Raw genomic sequence first — 22,734 nt, forward strand, 5'->3', positions numbered from 1 at the left:
TGAAATCAACAAAGAGGAGTGTGAAAGGCAAGCGGGTGCTCAGATCTGTCTGCTACATTTGACCTGCCTCGCTCTCCTCTTGCTCGATGCTGCCAGAATCCTGGGTCATGGGCAAGGTTTAATTAAAGGGATTTGTGGATTGGACTCTGAAGTTCATGTTATGATGTGTTTCTGGTTTCTGGTTACTCTTTTTTTTAAGTATTATCTTGTGTGATTTTGATGGGGGCAGACTGTCTCTTCGGCCTGCAATCAGAGGATGAGACAGCACTAAATTGATGTGAACTGTACTAAACTAAACATTCCTAGACTGTTTCAATAACACTGTTGTTTTACATTCTGTGTTTGATGCTCTTTTTTGCTTTTTTGTGATTTGTTCTTTTTTTTACATGTTGGGTGTTTGATGTTTTCTCTGAATGGGTTCCATGGTGTTCCATTGTTTCATGGCTGTCTGTGAGCAGATGGATCTCAGGGTTGTATTCTACATACATTCTTTGATAATAAATGTACTTTGAACCCTTGAATCTTTGAATGTTCGGATCTTTGAAATGTGAGTATCCTTCAAAGCTCTTTATTTCATAGACTGTTATTTAAATATTGTAAGTAAAAGGCAGTGTCAAATTAAGACATAATGATTGCTAAGCTAATGGATAGAACATATGACCTTAAGCAGGTTCTAAATTCAAGCTTGACTCATGGTCTTCCACAAAATGTTAATGGAGAATTTACAGACCAGCACAGCAATTGTACATCATTCCTTGTGTTTGAGGAGAATCAAACCATTCAGCAAAATCTGATTTGAGAGTCTGCATGGGAATACTGGTAAGAGCTTGCCACTGCTTGCTGGAACTCTGTCTAGATGGCTAAATTGTAATGGCTGATGCTCTCGATCAAATGTTGCTCAATCAGTGATGGATGCTCAGTGGGTGATCTATTAAAGATTAATTCTAATACATTGCAATGTCTGCACTATTAATGTTCAACAGAGGGATTTCAAAGTCCACATTGGTAGTTTTTGAAATCTGGTGCTTTTCTCAATCATTGTGTTTTACCCCACTTGTAATACCCAGTTGGATCTCAATACAAATTAAATGGTGATCTTCCTAAACTCTTTCCTCCTCACACTTCCAGCTATTGAAGGGTGAGGGCTTAATAGATGTTGAAGACGTAGTTTCCAAGAGTCCATAAGACAATAAGACCAGAAGACATAGGAGCAGAATTGAGCCATTCAGCCCATCGGGTCTGCTCCACCATTCCATTTTGGCTGATCCTGGAACCCACTCAACCACATACACCTGTCATTTCACCATATCCTTTGAAGTTTGACCGATCAGGAAATGATCAGCTTCCACCTTAAATATATGTACAGACTTGGCCTCCACTGCAGTCTGTGGCAGAGCATTCCACATATTCATGACTCTCTGGCTAAAAAACGTTCCTCCTTACCTCTGTTCTAAAAGGTCGCCCCTCAATTTTGAGGCTGTGCCCTCTAGTCCTAGATACCCCTACCAGAGGAAACATCCTCTCCACAACCACCTTACCTGGTCCTTTCAACATTCACAAAATGCTGGTGGAACACAGCAGGCCAGGCAGCATCTATAGGGAGAAGCACTGTCGACGTTTCGGGCCAAGACCCTTCGTCAGGACTAACCGAAAGGAAAGATAGTAAGAGATTTGAAAGTAGTGGGGGAGGGGGAAATGCGAAATGATAGGAGAAGACTGGAAGGGGTGGGATGAAGCTAAGCTGGAAAAGTGATTGGTAAAAGTGATACAGAGCTGGAGAAGGGAAAGGATCATGGGACGGGAGGCCTCGAGAGAAAGGAAGGGGGGCAGCACCAGAGGGAGATGGAGAACAGGCAGGGTGATGGGCAGAGAGAGAGAAAAAAGAAAAACAAACAACTAAGTATGTCAGGGATGGGGTAAGAAGGGGAGGAGGGGCATTAACGGAAGTTAGAGAAATCAATGTTCATGCCATCAGGTTGGAGGCTACCCAGCCGGTATATAAGGTGTTGTTCCTCCAATCTGAGTGTGGATTCATCTTGATAGTAGGGGAGGCCATGGACAGACATATCAGAATGGGAATGGGATGTGGAATTAAAATGTGTGGCCACTGGGAGATCCTGCTTTCTCGGACGGACCGAGCGTAGGTGTTTAGCGAAACGGTCTCCCAGTCTGCGTCGGGTCTCACCAATATATAAAAGGTCACACCGGGAGCACCAGACGCAGTATACCACACCAGCCGACTCACAGGTGAAGTGTCGCCTCACCTGGAAGGACTGTCTGGGACCCTGAATGGTGGTGAGGGAGGAAGTGTAAGAGCAGGTGTAGCACTTGTTCCACTTACAAGGATAAGTGCCAGGAGGGAGATCGGTGGGAAGGGATGGGGGTGGGGGGGGCAAGTGGACAAGGGAGTCATGTAGGGAGCGATCCCTGCAGAAAGCAGAAATAGGGGGGGAGGGAAAGATGTGCTTGGTAGTGGGGTCCCGTTGGAGGTGACGGGAGTTACCGAGAATTATACGTTGGACCTGGTGGGGTGGTAGGTGAGGACAAGGGGAACCCTATACTGAGTGGGGTGGCGGGTGGATGGGGTGAGGGCAGATGTGCGGGAAATGAGAGAGATGCGTTTGAGAGCAGAGTTGATGGTGGACGAAGGGAAGCCCCTTTGTTTAAAAAAGGAAGACACCTCCTTCGTCCTGGAATGAAAAGCCTCATCCTGAGAGCAGATGCAGTGGAGACGGAGGAATTGTGAGAAGGGGATAGCATTTTTGCAAGAGACTGGGTGGGAAGAGGAATAGTTCAGGTAGCTGTGAGAGTCTATAGGCTCACAGTAGATATCAGTAGATAAGCTGTCTCCAGAGATGGAGACAGAAAGATCAAGAAAGGGGAGGGATGTGTCGGAGCCTCCCGTCCCATGATCCTTTCCCTTCTCCAGCTCTGTATCACTTCCACCAATTACCTTTCCAGCTCTTAGCTTCATCCCACCCCCTCTGGTCTTCTCCTATCATTTCGCATTTCCCCCTCCCCCCACTACTTTCAAATCTCTTACTATCTTTCCTTTCGGTTAGTCCTGACGAAGAGTCTCGGCCCGAAATGTCAACAGCGCTTCTCCCTATAGATACTGCCTGGCCTGCTGTGTTCCACCAGCATTTTGTGTGTGTTGTTTGAATTTCCAGCACCTGCAGATTTCCTCATGTTTGCATCTAATATAATGCCAGGTTTATGCCAAATGGGAAACTCAGGTGTAGATTACAAAGAAAACATCCTTGTTGGAATACTGGACATATAGGCAACCATTGTACATTGGAAACTTAATTTATTTTTTACATATAGTTCAAGACCAAAGAAAGTTTTGGAGAGCAGAAAAGAGGTGAATTTGCACTTTTAGTAAATACTGGATGTCAATCTTCATGTGTAGCCATAGATATATCATGCAAACTATATAGCAATTAGACTTTATTAAATAAATTAAACTTTGCATGATTTTACAGTAACTTTCTCTCTCTAATATCAATGGCAATGGATATTTTTCATGAAATTTGTTAACTTTAAGCTGTTGTTGCTTGTCTTCTTAGAGCTCATCAGCTGACTTGAGGATTACTTGCTTCCCCTTTACAAATTCTGAGATGGCTTACAAGGTCAACATGCAAACCACAGACTCTTCTCCAAATGGGACAGAGAGTGCCTGATGAGGCAGGAGAACTGACAGTTTGTGAGTTGTCCCATCCTTCTACCACTGATGCATAATCTTGAGGTTCTCAATAATTTTCTGAACGCTCCTCATTCATTTTGAGTCATCATTGGAAGGGATCCACAGGAATCAGTGGAAATGTTGCAATTCTTCAATTCACATCAAGGTTATAGTTATTTAACTATATATATGTACACTGCCAAATGAGACAATTGTAATACTTACCCAACAGGCTGGTATATGTCTAGGGGAAAAGGAGATCCAGCCACTCACCAACCCCACCTCCCGTACACGCAGGTGCTGTGAGAATCGAGTTTATGCTGTGCGCACACACACAGTATCAAACTCACACCAGATACCGTTATGGAATACACTTTAAAGATTTTACTAAAACTAAAAGAGTACTATGCAATACCGTATATATGAAGGAAAAGAAAATAAAGTAAAAGGCGCCAACTTATCAAAGTTCAGTCAGTTTAGTGCACATTGTTGGAGCTCAACCATCGAACCATTCGACCCCTCGTCACTTTCCTCCGACCTCCACGTCCTTGCACCTGGGACCACCTCTGGTAGTCGACCGAGCAGTGCAGTGCACGTCCACCTTCCTCGGCGTCTTCTTCCTGACTACCCTGAAAAGACCACAAAACCCCCCAAGCTCCCAGCCTCACAAGACAAAATAACATTCCCCATTGGTTAACAAATGAATATAATCCCGATATCAGCAAGTCCAAAACTAAACAACTGTGAGAGAAAGCACTTATCATACAAAGAAGCATTCCTACTCTTAACAGAACAAAGAAGCCATTTTGATTAACATACACAGTACATTGTACACAGTGCTTCTCTGGACCAAGTTATAAAGCACAGTCCTCTTCTTCAGTTGTCCATCGAAATCCGATGATGACATCCACTCCATTAACGGTGAGATCTTTGATGACTATACAGTCCTATCCTGGACCCACAAGCTCTATCGCAGGTGGGACATGTATATGTGGTAGTGGTGGTAGTGATGGCAACCATGGCTGCATTTCTCCTGCCTCTCTTCTACTGTCTTTTGGTTCTTCTTTCCATCCCCAGAAGTCAAACCCCGTACCTACACAGCTGTCGCCAAGTGATACGGTCAGCAGCAACATCCTGCAGGTCCTGGGGTCTGATCTTGCACTTCCTTAAAGCATTCTTCATCTGATCCTTATAAGCACTTCTTTGGCCCTCCAGCTGAGCATCAACCATGATGTATCTGGCCATGTAACACTCTGCGGGGTAGCCAACATGGGGGCATCCTTATCACATGCCCCATCCACTGCAGCTGACGCTGGGTGATCACGGCCTCAATACTTCTGCAGTTGGTCTTTACAAGTATTTCAGTGTGAGGCACCCACTCACGTCAAGTAATTCCCAGGATGCACTGAAGGCAGCTCATGTGGAAGCACTCCAAGGCCTTGATGTGACGGCTGTCGGTTACCCAAGCTTCACAGCTGTAAAGGAGGGTGGTGACACAGACTGCTTGGTATACAGTGACCTTTGTGGAGGGACGAAGGCTCCTGTTCTGAAAGACTCTAAGCCAAAGTCTCCCAAAGGCAGCTGATGCCTGTTTAATGCGGCTCTGGATGTCGTGGGCAATGCCGCTATCCTCAGAGAGAATGCTCCCCAGATATTTGAAAGATGGCACTACCGACAGCTTTTCATCACCAACAGTGAAGGCAGGTAGGGTGGGTGGGACACTGGCACTCCATTGGTAAACCACTTCTGTCTTGGTGGTATTGACAGTCAGCCCCATCCTACTGTACGCTCTCACTGCCACAGCAAGGACAGTTTGAAGTATGGGCCACAAGAACACGGTCGTCTGCATGCTGCAGCTCCAGGACCCATTCTCTACAGAGTTTGGTGGTTGCGTGGAGCCTCCTGATGTCAAAGAGGTTGCCATCTAATCTGATGCCCACTGCCACACCGCTGCTGTCTTCAATCTTGTTGTGGAGAAGCTTGGTAACACACAAGAGGAAGATGTTAAAGAGCGCTGGTGCTAGCACACATCCCTGCCTCACCCCTATGCGTACAAGGAAGGGCTCGGACTCTTGTCCTCCTATGGTCACCCGAGCAGTCATCCCATCGTGGAACTGGCAGAGGATGTTAACAAATTTATCGGGACAGCCAAACCTGAGGAGGACATCCCATAAAAGCTCTCTTTGCACAGTGTTGAATGCTTTGGAGAGGTCAGCAAAGACCATAAACAGGTCCTGATATTGCTCCAAGCACTTTTCTTGAAGCTGCCGGGCTGTGAAGATCATGTCGATCGTGCTCCTGTTCTTCCTAAATCCACACTGCAATTCAGGCAGCATTAGTGCACATAACACAAATATGATACAAAATAACTTGGGAAAGGAAGAATTAAATTTACAAACAAGCAATGTATAGATAAAGTAAAGTGCATAAATTAAATATTGTAGGGTACAGTGCAATTTATCCAGTGACACTTTGAATGTGATGCAGCAGGGAGTTCAGAAGCCTAATGGCCTGAGGGAGGGAAGTGTTCTCCATTCTGACTGTTCTTGTCTTTACATCAGAGTCTCCTCCCTGATGATAGAACGTCAAAGAGGATGCTGGATGGGATGGTGGGATCCTTGATAATTCTAAGGTCCCTGTGTATGCAGCTCTCCTGATAAGATTCCCTGATGGAAGGCAGGGAGACTCCTATGATCCTCCCAGCCCTTTGTATAGACTTCCAGTCTGATGCTCGACTGCTCCCGTACCAGATGAAGATATAGATTGCCAGAAAGCTCTTTATGACGCTCCTATAAAATTCAGTTAAGGTGGGGGTGGGAGCCTTGTTTGCCACAATCTCCTCCGGAAGTTGAGGTACTGCTGGGCCTTCTTATCCAGGGAGGTGATACTGAGGGGGCAGGTGAGGTCATCCATGACGTGATCTCCCAGGAACTTCGTGCACTTAACACTGTCTATGACGGAGCCATGTGTGAGCAGAGGGGGATGGTTCATCTGGCCCTTCCTCAAGTCCACAATCATTTCCTTGATCTGGTCCATGTTCAAACCTTAAGTTGTTGTTCTCAAACCAGTCCACCAGCCGCTCTGCTTTCTCTCTGTATTCTGACTCAACATCGTTCTTGTTGAGGCCAATCATTATGTGTCATCCACAAACTTGATGATACGGTTTGAGATGAGTCCTGCAACACAGTCATGCATCAGCAGTGTGAACAGCGACAGACTGAGCACATGGCTGTGGATAGTACCAGTGCTCAGAGAATGGGCCCGCAGATGTTGCTACCCACATGGACTGACTGTGGCCTTTCTGTGGGCATCTGGTATGACAGGGTGGGGGAGGCTCCTGCACAGGGTCAAAAGAAGCTACAGAACATTGTAAAATTAGTGAGCTCCATCTTGGGTACTAGCCTCCATAGTATCCAAGACATCTTCAAGGAGCAATGCCTTGGAAAGGTGACATCCATTATTAAGGACCCCCATCAACCAGGACATGCCATCTTCTCCTCTTCTCATTATTACCATTGCAAATGAGGTACAGAAGCCTGAAGGTGCACACTCTGATTCAGGAACAGCTTCTTGCCCTCTGCCATCTGATTCCTAAATGGACATTGAACCCATGAACACTACCTCACTTTTTTATTATTTTTGTTTTTGCACTACTTTTAATTTAACTATTTAATATGCACACACACAAATATATATATATATTTACTGTAATTGATTTATTTTTTTTCTATTATCAATTATAGCATTATACTGCTGCTGCTAAGTTAACAAATTTCACAAAATATGCCAGTGATATTAAACCTGATTTTGATTCTGATTCTGTTAAGAAGTCCAGGATCCAGTTACAGAGGGAGGCATTGAGACCCTGCAAGGACAGCTTGCCCACCATTTTCTGAGGTATGTTGGTGTTAAACACCAAACTGATGTCTACGAACAGCAGCCTAGCATATGAGACACCATCTTCCAGGTGGGACAGGACAAAGTGGAAGGCAAAGTTAATGACATCATCGGTGAATTGATTCGAGCAATAAGTGAACTGGAAAGGATCCAGTGTAACCAGGAAAAAGGCTCTATTGTGCCCCATGACCAGTCACTCAAAGTATTTTGTAATGGTTGATGTTAAATTCACAGGACAATTGTCATTTATTCAGGATACTGTCACTTTCTTTGGCACTGGAATTATGGATACTACCTTGAAAACTACGGGGACAATGGACTGTTCCAGAGAGGTGTTGAATATATCTGTCAGCACCTCAATTAGCTGGGCTGTTCAATCTATCAAAATCCAACCTGGTATGTTATTGAGCCCCTCAGCTTTCTGTGGGTTGACACTGGCTGGGGTCTTCCTCACCTCAGCTTCAGACAGACCTGGGGGTCTGCTCCCCAGGGGAAACTTCAAGAAAACTTTGAGTTCTGTCACGAATCTTTCCATCGTGCACCTGGCTATCTCTTAACATGAAAGTACTTGAAATAAGATACCTACTTCAGGCATTTTTAAAACTAACATGGTTTCCAAGAGTTTGAAGGAACAGATGAATGAAAGACATGAAGACCTTGTCCTCATTTTAAGACTTTTCATATTTGCATTCATGGGTCTCAGCAGAGCACTTGTAAGATGAGGAAGAAGAGACAAATTCAACAAGAATCAACTGACCATGAGTCTTATGGAAGTGTTTAACTGCTGAACCTGAACAGATAGCCCCACAGATAAAAATTCATTACAGCAAAGTATGCTGCCATTATAGTTCAACAGCGGTGTTATGTAGATGATCTTAAAAGGATCATTGCACAAAAAATTTGGGAATATAATTCTTCAGGAAACCTACAGGCACAAATATGTCATTGCGATATCTATAGCTAAATGGAGCAATTATGGTTCCTTCAAATCTGATATCCCAATTCTCATTATTTCCAAACACAATTGATTGGACACTGCAGCTGCCAGTGTGTTGTTGAGCACAGCACTAATTTGGGGAAGAGCACCAACAATCAGATCTGAGGGACCAGACGCCCTTCACATCCAACTTTTCAGTTAGTGATGGCTGGTGTAGGTAGTGCAGCTTCATTCAATTGAATGGGTTATTGTCTTCATTAAAAAAGATAATTGCAATTGAATACTATTCTTTTATTTACTTAACCTTAATGTTGTTAATTAATTTACTGCACTTAAAGATATTTTAACTTAATGTACTGATTGATAATTTACAATAATATTTATTTGTAGTTCTCTAAATCCTTTAGAACTGTTTTCAAATATTGTTGATCATTAAAGACTTTTAAAAGCAGTGAATTGTCAAAATGCCATCAAGGTAGCATAGGAGCAGGGGCTCAGGGTCTGCAGTCTGAGGCCCAGTTGCTTCTTAGTTCATGAGGTGAATTAGAATTCAATGATGATTGGGTGCCCCAAAAATGCTTTAAAGAACAGTCACAGAAAATAATAGGTGAGAAGCATAGGCAGCAGAGTCAATTGAGAAGAATCTACCCCATTAGTTAGTAGTTTTCTGAACCATGAACAATTTTCAGCTCATAGATCATGGCACGTTGACTTGATGCCAAAAAGATCAGAGAATGTGGCTTAAACCTTGAAGCTGTCACTTTTAACTCACAGACAGAATGTCTCCTCTTTCAGCTACTTCAAAAACTTGCCGTAAGGGCTCAAATAAATCAGGATGATTCAATAAAATATTTAAGACAATAGCTGAGGTACTATCCTGTCAGAAAAATGATTGTATTTGTAAATAAAATACAAATACACTCCAGTGACTATGATGTTTAAGTTTGAGGTGATGTGAAAGAAATATTGAAGGAACCTAACTATGAGCATGAACCTTTAGGTCATAAAGATAAATGTCAGTTGTCAACGACTGATACACTTTACAGATAACCCAGACTCAATAGTAAATACTAGTTATCAAATTCTTCGCATACAGTATACTGGCCTATAGGCTTCAACGAGCATTTCCCAAATAGGCAAAACTTCCTTTCTTCTTTGGTCTAATATCAATTTACTTTCATACAAAGCTTTAAGGTTAAAACACATACTAGGTTTTTGGTAAAAAGTATTTAAAGCAGGTTGCTCTTTCAGAAAAGCAGGTAATACAATTTTTAATTATGTGCTTTTAACAGAGACACACATTGAGGCAGCAAATTGCAATAGTTTCTCAATTCCTTCAGCAATGTTCCAATGGTGGTCAAGATTTGAGGGTACATTGTGGTGAAATTAGATTAAAAAGATGGTTCATTGTAGATTTGCCATCTAACAAGACCCACAATTAATCTGATTTGTGCCTTTTTCAACTCAAGAAGCATTTTCCCACAAGTAAAGTGAAAGCAAAGCTGATATGCTTGACTAGATGTCAGTGCTGCATCACTTTGTTACATTGGTTCTTGGGATTTAGGATGTGGATTATTGGATGTAAGTAAATTATTAAAAGGTAGAGCATGTGCACTCTGCGATATGACTTAAAATACACTTTTGTAACAGTTACTGCAGTTTGTTGAGAGGTGCATGTCCTCAATAACTGGCTAGAGATTCTACTGTTCATACTTACCCCAATAAACACCAATATCAAGAAGAACCCAAGGACACTACAAGAAGTCTGTCATGTGGGAAGAGATTCATTAAGATTGACTTATGCTTGCTGAAGTTTGGAAGAGAGCAAGACAATCTCACTCAAATGTATAAGAGCTTGAGAAGGATTGGCAGCATAGATGTTGATGGATTATTTCCTCCAACTGAAGACTTTATAAATAGAAGGTAAAATCTCTGGATAAGCAGTCAGCCATTTAAGACAGTGATGAGGAGATGTGTAAACAGCGATGTGTAAACCTTCAGAGTTGTTTACCTCAGCAGGCTGTAGAAGCTCAGTCATTGAATACACTCAAGGATGAAATTGATAAATTTGTCAACATTAGCAGTATTAGAGGACATAGGGAGTTAAGTGATCACCCATGATCCTATTGAATAACAAAACAAACTCAAGAGTCATTTGGTTGAGTCCTTCCATTTCTTGTTTTTTAAAGAGTTAGAAAAATTGAAAGTAAAATCAAATGCACATAGAGGATGAAAGAGAACCGATCACAAACAGGAGGTTCTGCAGATGCTGGAAATCTGGGCGACACACAGAAAATGCTGGAGGAACTCAGCAGGCCAGGCAGCATCTATGGAAAAGAGTACAGTCGATGTTTCAGGACAACACCCTTCATCAGGACTGGAAAAAATGTTGAGAAGTTAGAGTAAGAAAGCGGGGGGAGAGGAAGAAGAACGGCAAAGTGATATGTGAAATGGGGCGGTGGGGGTGGGGGGGAAGAGCTGAAGCTAAAGCTGGGAAATTGATTGGTCAAAGAGATATAGGGGTGGAGAAGGGGAAACCTGACTGGCGAGGACAAAAGGCCATGGAAGGAAGAAAAGGTGGGAGGAGAACCAGAGGAAGGTTGATGAGCAGATAAGGAGATAAGGTGAGAGAGGGAAATGGGAATGGGGAATGGTGAAAGGGGGAGGGAGCATCACTGGAAGCTTGAGAAACTGATGTCCATGCCATCGGGTTGGAGGCTAGCCAGACAGAAAATAAGATGTTGCTCCTCCGATCTGAGTGTGGCCGCAATGTGACAGTAAAGAAGATCAGGGACTAACATGTTGGAGTGGGAATGGGAAGTGGAATGAAAGTGGGTGGTCACTGCAATATCCCGTTCTGGCAGATGGAATGTAGGTGCTCGGTGAAGTGGTCTCCCAGTCTGTGTCAAGTCTCACCAATATTCAGGAGGCCACACCGGGAGCACCAGATACAATAATGACCCCAGCAGACTCATAGGTGAAGCGTCGTCTCACCTGGAAGGACTGTTTGGGGCGCTGAATAGTAGTGAAAGAGAAATTGCTTGGACTTAGAAACAGGAAAGAACACCAAGAAAACAATTCTTTAAATTTAAATATATCAATTTTAAAACATAAGAAAGCAATTAACAACAAAAAAGTATTATGTGTTGCACTTACAATAGTTCATAATTTGTGCCAGAGGCTGACTGGCAACATACAGCTGTACACATTATTCATAAAGTGTGGATATGTTTGATTACATAATATAACCATATAACCATATAACAATCACAGCACGGAAACAGGCCATCTTGGCCCTCCTAGTCCGTGCCGAACCCTTAATCTCACCTAGTCCCACCTACCCGCACTCAGCCCATAACCCTCCACTCCTTTCCTGTCCATATACCTATCCAATTTTACCTTAAATGACACAACTGAACTGGCCTCTACTACTTCTACAGGAAGCTCATTCCACACAGCTATCACTCTTTGAGTAAAGAAATACCCCCTCGTGTTTCCCTTAAACTTCTGCCCCCTAACTCTCAAATCATGTCCTCTAGTTTGAATCTCCCCTACTCTCAATGGAAACAGCCTGTTCACGTCAACTCTATCTATCCCTCTCAAAATTTTAAATACCTCGATCAAATCCCCCCTCAACCTTCTACGCTCCAATGAATAGAGACCTAACTTGTTCAACCTTTCTCTGTAACTTAATTGCTGAAACCCAGGTAACATCCTAGTAATAACATATGAAGCAAGAGTTCATCAGCCCGGGAGGCTCTTCTGCCATTCAGTAAGATGATGACTGATCCATTCTTGGCTTTAGAATTACTCTGCCCATACCCCTGTCTGTCAATATCACCTTGATTATATTCAATGTCTGAACATCCACAGTTCTCTGGAGTAGAGAATTACAAAGGTTCACCACACTCTGAGGGAAGAAATTCTTCTTCATCTCCATCTAAAGCAGCCAAACTCTTATTCTGTATTCCATAACCTCACTTAGAGGGACAACTTTTAAGTATCCACCCTATCGATTCGCTTTACAAAAGAAGTCTCATCTTTAAAATTCCAGTGATGAAAGAGCCATTTTTCTCAATCTTCCTTCATACTTCAACCCTTTTCATCCCAGAATGCACTCTTGTTAAACTTCAATTTGAAGACTTGGTAAAGTTCAATTCTCCAATTTGAAGACCTTGAGACTTAATCTACTCAATGCTCTGTAAAATTACATCAAATCCACCCCCCCCCCGACTTCCCAGCCTTATATTGCATATGTTTTGCAATAAGTTCCAGCGAGAAGCCCTACTAATTGCTCACAACAGCTGCATGCTCATTTTAAGTGTTACATAGAAACATAGAAAACCTACAGCACAATACAGGCCCTTTGGCCCATAAAGCTGTGCCAAACACGTCCTTACCTGAGAACTACCTAGGCTTATCCATAGGCCTCTATTCTTCTAAGCTCCATGTATCCATCCAGGAGTCTCTTAAAAGACCCTATCATATCCGCCTCCACCCCCATTGCCAGCAGCCCTTTCCACGCACTCACCACTCTCTGCATAAAAAAACTTACCCCTGACATCTTCTCTGTACCTACCCTCAAGCACCTTAAAACTATGCCCTCTCCTGCTAGCCATTTCAGCACTGGGAAAAAGCCTCTGACTATCCACACGATCAATGCTTCTCATTATCTTGTACTCCTCTACCAGGTCACCTCTCATCCTCTGTCGCTCCAAGGAGAAAAGGCCAAGTTCAGTCAACCTATTCTCATAAGGCATGCTCCCCAATCCAGGCAACATTCTTGAAAATCTCCTCTGCACCATTTCTATAGTTTCCATGTCCTTCCTGTAGTGAGACGACCAGAAGTGAGCATAGTACTCCAAGTGGGGTCTGACCAGGGTCCTATATTGCTGCAACATTACCTCTCGACTTTTAAACTCAATCCCACAATTGATGAAGGCCAATGCACTGTATGCCTTCTTAATCACAGAGTCAACCTGTGCAACAGCTTTGAGTGTCCTATGGACTCGGAGCCCAAGATCCCTCTGATCCTCCACACTGCCAAGAGTCTTGCCATTAATGCTATATTCTGACCTACCAAAATGAACCACCCGACACTTTTCTGGATTGAACTCCATCTGCCACTTCTCAGCCCAGTTTTGCATCCTATCGATGTCCCGTTGTAACCTCTGACAGCCCTCCACACTATCCACAACACCTCCAACCTTGCATGAGGTCCCGCAGATCGCTTTGTGCGATTCATTTATAATCTCTCTACATTTAGAAATAATATATCAAAGTGGATCATTTCACATTTTCTTTTATTATTCCCCACCTGCCACCTGTGTCTTGCCTTCTCATAGCTTACACATACCTTCTTACAGGCTCATCGTGCCCTTCTGACAACCCGTCTATCTTTGTATTTCCAGCAAATATTGCTACAATACAATATTGTATTGTACTCAGTCCCTTCATTTAAATCATGGACATGGATTCTAAGTAGTTGAGGAGCCTGTACTATTTCTGTGGTGCTGACTACCGACTGCCGAAAATATAAAAATTTCTTGGAGCTAGCAGGACTTAAATGTCTGAAATGCTCAACATTTCATGTAGTTTCCACAACAGCAATGTGAATCTGGCATTACAAAGCTTTCCTGTTAGCACAGTAAACTCATCTGACCCTTGAGCCTGCAAATCACTTGTCACACAGACAGTCTGCAGATGGTAAATAGAACAAAAGGAATGTCCTTAAGTGTTGCCAGAATCCATCTCCTCAATTCAAATGGAGGGGAGTGGAGGGCTTATTGCATGTCTGTGTCTGATAATCCAGTGTGAAACACAATTTGTACCCAGCAGAAAAACTAATCAGCCCTCAATCTACTGCATGATTACCATTCCATTTGCTGATTTTAACAAAAGATAAAGGTCTTTTAGTGAACAGAGATAGGTGCTTAAATGCAGGTAACATTCATTCCTTAGCAGTGTCAGCAAAATACATTTACCAGAGATGATCTCACTTCAGTTTAACTCTCTGGCAAGGACGTGGTTTATTCTATTCAGAGTCGTAGAGCTTTTCAGGTGCAGGAGACAATCAGACAGTCCCTCCTTCTTCAATGTAGCCCTGAAAGTGTATTTCCTTCAAACACCAATCCAGTTTCCTTTGAATCGCTGATTGCCCCTGCTTTCATCACCCTCATAGGCAGCAAACTCCAGGTCATTATCACATGGAGATTATAAAAGCTGTTTCCACATCCTCCTTGTGTCTCATACCCAAAAAGTCTGTGTTCACTTGTCTGTACCACTACCTGATGGGAACAACTTTCCTTAATCTGTTTTGTCTCAACCTGAAAAAGACTTGTAGATAATTAAGTCTTTCCTCAATCTTCTATACTCCAACAAGAACAACCCCAGTCTCTTCAATTTAATGTTGCAATTAAATACTTCATCTATTCTCTGAATGTGGGCCAACCTGAGGCTTATCATATTGCCACTGTTTTAATATTCACTAGCATTAATGATCCTTTGCTTACATAATAATAGTCATAGAGTTATACAGCCCTTCAGCCCAGTTCATTCATGTTGCCCAAGGTGCCTGTCTCAGCTAATCAAATTTTCCCGTTTGCTCCATTTGCCTCCAAACTGTCCCTACCCATCTGCCTGACTATTAATCATTCTAATTTCAAGTCAAGTTAAGTGAAGTCACATTTTATTGTTATTTTGACCATAACTGCTAGTACAGTACACAGTAAAAATGAGACAATGTTTTTCAGGACCATGGTGCTACCTGAACCAGTACAAAAATTACACTGAACTATGTGAAAACAACACAGAAAAGAAAACTACACTAGACTACAGACCTACCCAGGACTTGATCTGCCTCTAAAATTTCCTCTTATTTCATATATCCAACATCTTCAACGTGAAACGTTTGACCCACAGATCCCCTTTAAACCTTTTTCCAATGTCTATGTAAAAAGCAGTCAAGTCTATGCTCTCTAGTTTTAACTTCTTCTACCCTGAGAAAAATACTGTGAAAATCTATTTTATCTATGCCCCTCATAATTTTATAATTCTCTGTCAAGTCACTCCTCCCCAGCTCCTTCACTCCAAGAAAAATAGTCCCAGATTATTCATTCTCTCTTTTATAACTTAAGACCTCCACTCCTAGAACCATTCTTGTGAACGTTCTCTGTGGCTTTTTCAACTTAAGCACATTCTTTCTAAAGTACGGCAACCAGTAGTACACACAATACCCCATAATGTGGTCTCACCAATGCTTTGTACAGCTGTAACATCATTCCCAACTCTTAAGTGCAGTGCCTCGACCAGTGAAGTCAAGAGTGGCATATGTCTTCCTCACTATCCTATCTAATTGTTTCAAAACTTTCAGGAACTTATGTACTTGCACCCCTTGCTCTCTCTTTTCTACAACATGCCTAGAGTCCTGTGATTCACTGTGTATATCCTGCCCTGGTTTAATTTTCCAAAGTGTAATACTTCACACTGGTCTGAATAAGATTCCATTTGCTTTCATTTGGCTTCTTTCCAGTTGACCTATGTAATGTCATACCCCTCAGGTAACCTTCTTCATCGTTCACCGTGCCACTAGTTCTGATGTCTTCTACAAATTTACTAATCACGTTACATCCACATCTTTAATGTACATGACAAACAACAGGAGACCCAGTACATATCCCTATGGCTCATCACAGGATGAAGGACTCCATTCCCAACACCAGACCTCCATTTTGTAAGCTTCTCTCAATAAGATCTGCAATGTTCAAAAATCTTTGCACATGAATCCACAGATCTTTATGTTCCTGCACACTCCATGGAACCACATCACTAACTCCACATTATCTCTTCCCATTAATTCTACTGAGATTCATTGTCTAGAAAAAAAATTTAACAAGTTGTAACCTTGGTGTACCACACTCAGCAATTCTAAATTCCCAATGGGATTTGTTAAGTCCAAAACTTGTTCAACAGGGGAATTCGTGCTTTGTAAATATGTTTGGTTATTTGAAATCAAAATGGAATTACCTACAGCTAATTGTTTAGATAGACTATTTCATAATTATACTTCAACTAATGATTATTTGGAAACAGTTTTATCATGTGTAGAGCATCTTTAAATTATTTGACTATTACACATAATGTAATGAAAATGGGTTATTTGACACTGCATTTCACTGGAGTAGTCATTACATTTTGCATGAAAAAATGTATGAACACTTTTGAGGTAGTCCCTCAGGATCAAGGATGGCTTCAACTTCTCATATCAATTCATACCCTATCACTGACCCCCAATACCTTCCCATCTGTTACATATTATCCAAGGAGCGATAAAGTGCAATGTGGAGGTCTATACAATCTTGCTTTGGGAATGATGCTCTTTTCTGTGATTTTGTGCACTTAACAGCAGACAATATGCAGATGTTTCAACAGCTTTTGACATTACTCAATCCAGCTGAAAACACTCATGCTGTCATGCTAATTATCAGACAAATGATCTCATACCTAAAGCAAGCATTCCCACAAAGGCCAATGTATTTCACCTATATGAGTAAGTTGGTGAACAAGATGTCACCGGGTTTGTCATATAATGCAGACAAAATACCACTAAATTTGATACCACAGGCATTTGTAATCACATAAAATACACATTATTAATTAATTTCTGTCACAAACATTACATAGGTTGCAGCAAAATTTGGATTTTCCCCTGATTTTAGTAGCTTATTGGGGCACCATGGTAATGGAGTCATTAGTGCAACACTACAACAGCTCAGGCCTTCAGAGTTCAGTTCCAGCATCCTCTGTAAGCAGGTCTGTACGTTCCTTCCCGTTTGTGCGTGGGTTTCCTTGTAGGGACTCCGGTTTCCTCCCATAGACCAAAGATGTACCAGTTGGTAGGTTAATTCACCATTGTAGATTGTCCCGTGATTAGGCATGAGGTAAATCCGTGGTCTGCTGGACAGTATGGCTTGAAGGGGCAGAAGGGCCTGCTGTGCACTGTTTCTCTAAATTCATTGCCACAGTAAAGTAAGTGAAATCTTAGCGGTGTTCATAACTATTTGGAAAAAGTGGTGTACCAGTAAAAATTATATAGAATGTATTAAATATAATATTCTGATAACTTTAATAAAATGAAACTGTTTTTTATGTTTTACCCACAGGTATGAACCTAACTAATCATTGCAATGATCAACTGCATAAAACCATGGCCCTCTAATTGGTTCTTGGTCAATGAACGTTATTAAAGTGAAAACTATATTCATGATAAAACTTTGTTGCACATTATTTTTGTATTTAAGATTGCTGGACCAGAGAATAGGCCACTACTAATTATTAAGTTGGCCCCCAAGAAAGAAGTTCTTCCTTTTTACATGGATCTTTTAAAAATATTTTCCCTTTTTTATGACAACAGTATGAATACTAAACAGAGAGTATTCATACTGACCATTGAGACCACCAGTTTGCAACTAAAGGAAATCTGAAGAAATTTGTTTTTCATGTTGTATTTGAATAAAGAGAGAGGTTAATATCAAGTTGCAGTAACGTGTGGTGGGCAGAGACAAAACCAAAAACGGGGAGTACTGGAAATACTCAGTAACTCAAACAGCATCAGTGGAGAGAAAAACAGAGTTAACATCTCAAGTCACAGACTTTTCTTCAGCACTGGGAAACATTACAAGACAGACAAAGAGAGAAAAGTCAGAGATGGAGAGAACATGGAGAGTGACTGTGACATGGTGGAAACCCCGTCCTTCCACATCAACGGAGGTATAGAGTCCTTCTAACTGATGCAGCAATTCACTTCTTCCAAATTAGCAAACTACATTTGGTGTTCGCAGTGAGGTAACCACTAAAGTGGGAAAACCAAATACAAGTTGGGAACACAAGGAAATTTACAGATGCTGGAAATTCAAGCAACACACACAAAATGCTGGTGGAACGCAGCAGGCCAGGCAGCATCTATAGGAAGAAGTACAGTCGATGTTTCGGGCCGAGACCCTTCGTCAAGACTAACTGAAAGAAAAGGTAGTAAGAGAGTAAGAGAGGTAGGGGGAGGGAGAGATCCAAAATGATAGGAGAAGACAGGAAGGGGAGGTTCTTTTACAATCTCTTCTTCTTCTTCACCAGCATTTTGTGTGTGATACAAATTGGGTAAATTCTTTGTAAAACAGCTTCACTCAGTCTGCAAGGCTGAACTTTATACTGTAGCTGTCATAATTTTAGTTCTCCAATTCATTCCCAAATGGACCGTTTATTATTTCTTTCACTAAGTGTGTCCTTGGGATTGAGAATGGTGAATTTCCATTGGAATGTGGGAACTGAAGATTTTTCCAAAAGTGGTGCAAGAGGTGCCTGACATGCTGAACTTTTTACATTGTCCAGCACAGTCCCATGAGCTGAAAGAACAGCTTTCAATAGTCCTTAGGGGAGGGAGGGCAACACTGAATTCAACAATTTCAGATTAAATGCCTTTCCAGTTTACATTTCAATTAGCTCTGATGGCAGGTCATCAAATTGTAAAGTTGACTAAGTATTTATCTTCTCATGAATACTGTCTTGATCTGCTGATTATTTCCAGTATTTTTTAATATTAAATTTCCAGCATGTGTTTTATTTTTGCATGTCACAGTTCTAGCATTATTTTTACTCTTTCTTCTGTTCTTTTCATCTCCATTTACACTTGCAGACTGATCAGACACAATCATCAAGCCTTCATTACCATCTTTCAATCATCACTGCTCTTATTTGTGTCCTTTATCTACTCATGGCATCCACCCTCTTTGTCCTCTCCTCTCCACCTCTCTCCATTTTAGCAACTTAGCACATGCTTATTTTCTAATATTTACTGCCCCTTGAGAAAAGACATCAACTTGAAATGTCAGCTCCTTTCACCTCTCCATAGATGCTGCCTGATCAACCCAGCATTGCAGCATTTTTTGGTTATATTTCAGATTTCCAGTATTTGAAATTCTTTTTTGTTTTTCACTTTCAACATAAAATGAAATGTGCAAAAACAAACGATGTAAAAGCAAACACGTGGAAATCTGCAGATGCTGGAAATTCAAACAACAACACACACAAAATGCTGGTGGAACACAGCAGGCCAGGCAGCATCTATAGGGAGAAGCGCTGTCGACGTTTTGGGCCGAGACCCTTCGTCAGGACTAACCGAACGGAAAGATAGTAAGAGATTTGAAAGTAGTGGGGGGAGGGGGAAATGCAAAATGATAGGAGAAGACCAGAGGGGGTGGGATGAAGCTAAGAGCTGGAAAGGTGATTGGCGAAAATGATACAGAGCTGGAGAAGGGAAAGGATCATGGGATGGGAGGCCTCGGGAGAAAGAAAGGAGGTGGGGAGCACCAGAGGGAGATGGAGAACAGGCAAACAACTAAATATGTCAGGGATGGGGTAAGAGGGGAGGAGGGGCATTAACGGAAGTTAGAGAAGTCAATGTTCATGTCATCAGGTTAGAGGCTACCCAGCAGGTATATAAAGTGTTGTTCCTCCAACCTGAGTTTGGATTCATTTTGACAATAGAGGAGGCCATGGATAGACATATCAGAATGGGAATGGGACGTGGAATTAAAATGTGTGGCCACTGGGAGATCCTGCTTTTTCTGGCGGACCAAGCATAGGTGTTCAGCGAAACAGACTCCCAGTCTGTGTCAGGTCTCACCAATATATAAAAGTCCACACCGCGAGCACCGGACACAGTATACCACACCAGCCGACTCACAGGTGAAGTGTCGCCTCACCTGGAAGGACTGTCTGGGGCTCTGAATGGTGGTGAGGGAGGAAGTGTAAGGGCAGGTGTAGCACTTGTTCCACTTGCAAGGATAAGTGCCAGGAGAGAGATCGGTGGGAAGGGATGGGGGGGACGAGTGGACAAGGGAGTCACGTAGGGAGCGATCCCTGCGAAAAGCAGAAGGGGGGGAGGGAAAAATGTGTTTGGCAGTGGGATCCCGTTGGAAGTGGTGGAAGTTACGGAGAATTATATGTTGGACCTGGAGGCAGGTGGGGTGGTAGGTAAGGACAAGGGGAACCCTATCCCGAGTGGGGTGGTGGGTGGATGGGGGGAGGGCAGATGTGTGGGAAATGGGAGAGATGCATTTGAGAGCAGAATTGACAGTGGACGAAGGGAAGCCCCTTTGTTTAAAAAAGGAAGACATCTCCCTCGTCCTGGAATGAAAAGCTTCACCCTGGGAAGGGATTGAACAAGGGGGGATAAGACAGTGTCAAGGTATGCAGAAATGAGTTCAGTGGGCCAAGAGCAAGCTGAGACAATGGGTTTACCTGGATAGGCAGATTTGTGGATCTTGGGTAGGAGGTAGAAACAGGAAGTGCAGGTTGTGGGAACTATGAGGTTGGTGGCAGTGGATGGGAGATCCCCAGAGCTGATAATGTTGGTGATGGTATAGGAGACAATGGCCTGGTGCTCCTTAGTGGGGTCATGATCAAGGGGCAAATAAGAGGAGGTATCAGAGAGTTGTCGCTGTGCCTCGGCCAGGTATAGGTCAGTACGCCAGACAACAACAGCTCCCCCCTTATCAACGGGCTTTATAATGAGGTTGGGATTGGTGCGGAGGGAGCGGAGAGCACAGCGTTCGGAAGGACTGAGGTTGGAATTGAAACAGGGTGTGGTGAAGTCAAGACGGTTGATGTCCCATCGGCAATTAGCAATAAAGAGATCCAGAGCAGGCAGAAGACCAGAGCGGGGTGTCCATGAAGAGGAGGAGGGTTGAAGACAGGAGAAGGGGTCATCGGTGGGGGTAGGAGAGTCCTTGTCAAAGAAGTAAGCTCAGTTGGAGGAACAACTCCTTATATACCATCTGGGTAGAGCCCAACCTGATGGCATGAACATTGACTTCTCTAACTTCTGTTAATGCTCCTCCTCTCCTTCTTACCCCATCCCTGACATATTTAGTTGTTTGCCTGTTCTCCATCTCCCTCTGGTGTTCCCCCCCCCCCCTCCGTTCTTTCTCCCGAGTGCTCCTGTCCCATGTTCCTTTCCCTGCTCCAGCTCTGTATCACTTTCACCAATCACCTTTCCAGCTCTTAGCTTCATCCCACCCCCTCCAGTCTTCTCCTATCATTTTGCATTTCCCCCTCCCCCAACTACTTTCAAATCTCTTACTATCTTTCCTTTCGGTTACTCCTGACAAAGGGTCTCGGCCCAAAATGTCAACAGCGCTTCTTCCTATAGGTGCTGCCTGGCCTGCTGTGTTCCACCAGCATTTTGTGTGTGTTGATGTAAAAACAGTTAAGTTCTTGACCGTTACATATTTGTTTAACACTCCTTCAGAATTATATTGGTTGTCAGCCTAGATTATGTACTCAAATCTTTGAAATTGCCAGATGCAGGGGCAAAAAATGCTACTTATGCAAAAATAATATTCGATTGATCCCTTAAATTCCCTTTGCAGCACAAAAGAATTGCTGGGAAACAAAACTGTGGCGTTAACAATATGACTACAGTCAAAATGGAAATATTCAAACATAATACATAGTCAAAGTCTGAATTCAATGTAGACTTTTCTTACAAACTTGTCATTGCTTGGAGGCTTGTGTGCGTGCTTCAATGATCCTATGCTAGCTGGAGTCAAGGCCTTAAACTTTGGCTTTTGTTAGGATCACTCATGCCAAAACAGAGCAGATGAAGAGTGGTCCACTGATCCTCCAGGTTCCAGGGTTCAGCTCAGGCTAACAACCCTGACTAGTCAATCAAAATTGTTAGAGAAACAGCAATTAAGAATCCCTCTACGTCCTTGTGCGATGGTATTCCTGAGTCTCCACCTGGGACTTGCATGGCTGACAGTTGTGAAAATGAAGAGAAAGCTATTGGCATGATGAAAAAAGCCCTGAACATCATCAAGATCAAAACTGGTTTCTGGGACAAATAACTACAGAAATATCTCATTACAGCTTCCATATACTAGGCATTGGTGAAAGCAGATGGACAGGGTCGCCAGACTGAAGGCAGGAAGTGGTGAAACAATTTTCTACACGGGAAGGGAAGATGGTCTGCATCATAATGGTGTGGCTGTCGTTTTGAAGAAAAGCACTGAGAAGTGCTTGCTGCAATGAAAACAAATCAACTGGATGAGAGTCAGGCTGAAGGGGGAGCAAGTGAAAATGACAATGATCCAGTGCTATGCTCCAGCTAATGATACTGACATTGAAGAAAAAGGTGTCTTCTAAGAACAGCTGCAATCAA

The sequence above is a fragment of the Hypanus sabinus genome, chromosome 2 (assembly GCF_030144855.1).
Source record: "Hypanus sabinus isolate sHypSab1 chromosome 2, sHypSab1.hap1, whole genome shotgun sequence".
In the NCBI taxonomy this organism is placed as follows: Eukaryota; Metazoa; Chordata; class Chondrichthyes; order Myliobatiformes; family Dasyatidae; genus Hypanus; species Hypanus sabinus.